The following is a 6,315-nucleotide window of genomic DNA, read 5'->3' on the forward strand; positions in this document are numbered from 1 at the left end:
ACTCTCTCTCACACACACACACACACCCTCACTCTCACACACACATACACACTCACTCACACACTCTCTCACATACACACTCTCACTCACACACTTTCTCTCTCACTCACTCACACACACACACTCACACACATGCACACACTCACACACACGCACTCACACAAACACACACACAGACACACACTCACACACACACGCTCTCACACACACGCACACACTCACACACATGCACACACTCACACACACGCACTCACACAAACACACTCACACACACTCACACACACACACACTCACACACATGCACACACTCACACACACGCACTCACACACACACACACACACACACTCACACACACACACACTCACACACACACTCGCACACACTCACACGCACACACTCACACACAAGCACACACTCACACACACACACTCACACAAACACACTCACACACACACACACACACAAACTTTATTAAGATTCCAGTGTCAAAGCGATTGTGCTTTTATGAGCTCATCACAGTCCCAGCTGTAGAGCAGCAACACATTCCTGCAGAAGAGCATCATGTCGAGATCTTCTGCTGGTCCAAACTCTAAAGCTTTTCTCATCTCAGTGCTTTATTATATTACAGTTTTTCTGAATTGCTAAAACAATAAACCCTAATCTCTGAACCAAATTCTCACTAGCTTAAACCAATTTGTCGAATAAAACACTCTTTGTGCTAAACCTTAAACACGTTCAGGCAGTTAGGCTCTATTTGCAAATCTCATGCACTCTTTTTGCAAAACTCTAAACACATTCTCATTCACTTAAACACTTGTCACACTGTTATGCATTTGTGCTGCAAAATGCTAAACACAAGCGGCAAAAGTTAAACACAACTAAAGCATAGTTGTCATCGTTTGCACACAATGATTCAAAATTGTTCACTCTTGTTTCTAAAGATGTGATCAAACCAACTGTACATAATATGAGCCGGTTTAGAGAGCACAAGTGGCACAGGTGACTGAATGATGATACGAACAATAGATGGAAACAATCTGAGAAGGAGAGGAGGAAGAGTACATGTAAGAAGTGGAGGATGAGGAGAGAAAGAGGAAGGTTTAGAGAGTGTTATCAAGGCTGGATCTGTCAGACCAGAGGGGTTTTTTCTCTTTGTAGACTACATAACTTGTGATGTGGACAAAGTCCTCAGGCCGGACTCAAGCACAAAGACATGGTGCTGAGACAGAATGAATCTCTCATGGACCCTGATTTTACAATTGCACAACTTTTTGTTTAGATCTGAGTGGTACTGTAACGTGCCATTCTTTTAGAGTTTTATTTGACTTTTTTGGCCTTTGCAGTTGGACTGCAGTATTTTTGCAGTATCCAAGCGTTGAATATATACAAACATTCAGTACTATTCAATTCTCAGCACAATACTATTCTTGCAGTACATACAGTAGGCCTATGCAATATATTCACCTTACTCAGTTGCAATTACTGTACTTTTTTACAGAATTGCAAAATAATTTACAATAAACTTTTTCTGTAATGTTCTGGATGCTGTGTTCTCCATTTTTCTCTGTAGTGTCTAATGAATGCTCTGTAGTGTTTTCTTTATTGTCCCGTGTGTGTGTGATCTGAGAGCACCGTTTGGTTTTGAGTGCAAGTGAAATGGATTTGCAGTGGTTGTTTGGTTCTGATGCAAGAGTCAGAGGTTCCGTGAATTTAGTTTGAGTATTTGGATTTGTGTTTGAGGTTTTGAGAAAATGAGTGATGGTTTCAAGAAATGTGTTTTAGCAATTCAGAAAAACTGTAAGTTGGTTTGAAATACTTGCAAGAGGGTTGACATGTCCTGTGTGGTGAGACGTGCGATCGTCCATCTGAAACCATTATAAATATATTTTAAGTGCTTTTGGCTTCCCTGAGTTGGCTAATTAGTTTATAAAGAAAATTAATGTTAAAACATCACAATAATCCACAAGTAATCCACAGCACTCGTCCATCAGTTAACATCTGGAGAAGACAAAAGCTGAAACACATCCAGCATTAAGACATTTTCAACTAAAATACATAGAGTCTATAATCCATAATAACTCTTCCTCCAGTGAGTCAGTGTTCTGGTGTGAATCAGGAGAGAAATCTGCACAGATCATGCAGCGTTTAAACAGCTCTAAACTAATATGTGGCTGGATTTTGATGTGAGAGACAACAGCAGATGCACTTCTTCACTGGAGGAAGAGTTATTATGGATTATGGACTCGTGTTTTAGTTAAAAAGGTCTTAATGCTGGATTAGTTTCAGCTTTTGTCTTCTCCAGATGTTAACTGATGGACTGGAGTGCTGTGGATTATTGTGATGTTTTTATCAGCTGTTTGGACTCTCATTCTGACGGCACCCATTCACTGCAGAGCAGCCATTGCTGAGACACTGATGCAGTGCTACATTTCTACAAACCTGATGAAGAAACAAACTCATCCTGATCTCGGATGACCTGAGGATGAGGATATTTTCAGCACTTTTTCATTTTTTTCTGAACTATTCCTTTAAGTCTCTTTTGAAGTGCTTCCTGTGAGTTGTTTTCAGTGTTTCAGATCAGTCACTTATTAGGGTTCATCTCAGTTAGTATGCTGCCTGTGTGTGTGAATCACATCTCAGTCTGCTCAGGAACAGAAGGAAATGCCGTGATTCAAACTCACCCGGCATTCAGTTCGTCATTCTCAACGAATGTCATGTAACGAATCACTCGCTCTTCAGTGAGAGTCCTATCAGCTTTGATCTTTTGTTACAACATTCTAGAAGTTTCTCTTTAACATTTAATTAGACACTAAAAGATGAAATTGTACATTTATATTTGAAGTGTGTGTGTGTGTGTGTGTGTGTGTGTGTGTGTGTGTGAGTGAGTGAGTGTGTGTGTCCATTCAGGAAGGTATTGATCATGACACACACCTTCCATCGATACCTTCCTGAATACACACACACACACACACACACACACACTCTCTCTCTCTCTCTCTCTCTCTCTCTCTCTCACACACACACACACTTTACTCAGGATTTACTCAGGAAAAAACACTTCCTGGTGAAGCTCAGTGTGTGTTTAGTTGTAGTTTGAGGACATATTAGTCTCCAGAAAAGAACAAAATCTGACGGAAGCTCCTTCTGGGAGATCCAGGGACATTCCCAGCTGAGAAAGGGATTCATAAATAAATCAGTCATTTTAGGCTTATGTTTAGACTTGGGCTTAGTCATTCTAAAACACTTTATATAAAAACAGTCTATGATATGCGTTCATTTATAAAATCATTACTGAGATCTTCTCTCTCTTTAGACTGAGATCTGAGTCACCAGAACAGACTGCGGAACGACACACACACATACACACACACACACACACACACACACACACACACACACACACACTCTCTCTCTCTCACACACACACACTCACACACACTCACACACTCACACACACACACACACACACACACTCACCCACACACACACACACACACACACACACACACACACACACACACACACACACACACACACACACACACACACACACAATTAGCCTGGACGCCCTCTTCCTCAGTGAGTCATTTGTGAAATGAGGTCTGATTATTTCCCTAAACAAATGCTCATAAGCCCATCTGAATATTTCATGTCTAGCATTTATATTATCAGCTGATAGCTGAGAGTGTGTGGTTGTTTGGATTTGTGAGTGTGTGTGTGTGTGTGTGTGTGTGTGTGTGTGTGTGAGTGAGTGAGAGAGTGAGTGTGTGTGTGTGTGTGTGAGTGCCTTTGTGTGTTTGTGTGCAAAACAGTACAGTGACAGTATCAGACAGTAATACCATTATCAAACACGTTAACCCTGTAAAGACTGACATATGAAATAATAGTCAGAGAGATATATATATATATATATATATATATATATATTTTTTTTTTTTTAATGAAACAATTAATTGAACATTTAGGCATAATATAAAAGATCATCTAAAAAATACATGTTTATGTTCAGTATCATATTTGATCTGTCAGGCTTTTATGGCTCATATAGTCTGATAAAGTGAGAATATGGAGGAAAAACAGCTAGATTTTATCCAGAGACTCAAACTGAGCAAAAATATGAAAGTGGTGCAGATGCTGATATTTATCTGATGAAATTCTGATGCTTGTAATGTAAATCAGAGAGATCTTTATAACAGTGCAGCAGATACTGACATAAAATGATCTGAATATCAGCGGTCGCTCTATATCTCCAGTAATCTGTCTCAGTGAGATGAGAGTGAAATGCTCCAAACATATAACGCAGTGATTGAGAGCTGAAGAAATAAAGGCTCCTCAGAAGATGTGAGATGTTCTGGAGGCTTGTGAAGATCATTCCTCCGCTGAGGAACAGTGAAAGTAAAGCTTCTGGAAACAAACGCTCCTCAAAAGATCCTGAGGATCAGATTTGAGACTCTAAAACATGATTGATGGAGAATCAAGTAACTGATGGAGTCACAGTCTGATCCAGAAATCTCTGAATGAAGGGAAGTGTGTTTCTGTGTTTGAGTGGCTCTATCTGCTGGTCGTAAAGTGAAACTGACACATGAGAGCACAAATAAAACATCAGCTTCAGTTATCACAAATGCATTCTTTATTATATTAATGTATGTTTTATTGTGTAAATGTAACTAATAAGAAATTAATATTTTTATTCATCAAGGATGCATTAAATTGATCAAAAGTGACAGTAAATACATCTATAATGTGACAAAATATTTATATTTCAAATAAACGCTGTTCTTCTGAACTTTCTGTTCTTCTGTGAATCCTGAAAAATAAAATGCATCACGGTTTCCACAAAAATATTAATGTTTTCAACATTGATAATAATCATAAATGTTTCTCAAGCAGCAAATCAGCATATTAGAATGATTTGTGAAGACTGGAGTAATGATGCTGAAGATCACAGGAATAAATTACAGTTTAACAAAAACAGCTATTTTAGTTTTTAGTTTTAGTTGTCCTGTATTTGTGCTGAAATAAATGCAGCTCTCGTGAGCAGTTTTAGTCTTTAGTTCCTGGTCTGTCTGTTCTATGGTCACTGCTGTTGGTCAGTGAGTCTCTGGTCTGTCCGGTCCTCAGTTTAATCCTCAAAAGCAGATGTCTTTCATATCTGCGGTGTTTTGAGCTTCAGCTCCTTGTGTGATTCAATATCTTCAGGACTCTTTCGGGGCTCTCTGAGATCATCTGCTGAATCTTCACACAAGAATATCTCAGAGACGTCATTAATCACAGGAGAGCTTCCAAGATCTCAGCAGATACTATTATCTAAACTAATTAGTTGAAATAAATTATATTCACTAAAAATATCACCTAAAAAGAACGGGTTTTTTTTCGTATTGTGATATAATTTTTCATTAATTAACTTCATAATGTTCTCATTACTGTAATGCGCTCAGATGGTTTTTCTTGTTGAGTTTTTTTTCTCAGTGTCTAAATAGTCCTAAAAATACACTTCATTTAATGCAAAATATATTTTTTTATTTACTCCTTTTGATTTTAAGGTTAAATATGATTTGGATGTGTTCTTACAGTTTTTCTCGATTGCTAACACACTATAACTGGTTCGTTTGGCACAGTTTTCCAAACCGTTCCTGAAACAAAGACACAACTTTTAACACATTTCACCTGTTTTCACACACACTCCAATTGTGTTTTCAGCTAAACTCTACACAAGAACGGCGTCGTTTTGCACAGGTTTAACCATGTTCTCATTTAGAAAACACAAACACACAACATAACTACCTCAAGAATCACAATATAAACTCAAACAGCACACATTTATCCCTGTGTGAACATTAAGCAGCAAAACTGATGACACACAGCTCAGAATCTCAGGATGATATGAACAAGAGCACAGCTGATTATGTGATTTGGAAAATTAATCCTACTAGTGGGAGACAAAGAGGAAGAGGAGGGGAAAAGCAAACTGAAGGGGATGTGTGTGTGTGTGTGTGTGTGTGTGTGTCTGTGTTTTTGTGACAAATGAGGACATAAATGTGTATAATGACAAAGGTATAACAGGTATTAGAAGGAGAAGGTGACTTTTCAGGACATTACCCCATGTCCCCACTTTTCAAAACGCTTATAAATCACACAGAATGGAGTGTATTGAAAATCTGAAATAGCAGAAAGTCTCCTGTGAGGGGTAGGTTTAGGGGTAGGGTTGGTGTAGGGCAATAGAATATACGGTCTGTACAGTATAAAAACCATTACGCCTATGGAGAGTCCCCACTTTTCACAAAAACAAACCTGTGTGTGTGTGTGTGTGTGTG

Source organism: Sinocyclocheilus grahami, unplaced genomic scaffold (assembly GCF_001515645.1).
Source record: "Sinocyclocheilus grahami isolate Dianchi unplaced genomic scaffold, SAMN03320097.WGS_v1.1 scaffold1625.1, whole genome shotgun sequence".
NCBI classification, from domain to species: domain Eukaryota; kingdom Metazoa; phylum Chordata; class Actinopteri; order Cypriniformes; family Cyprinidae; genus Sinocyclocheilus; species Sinocyclocheilus grahami.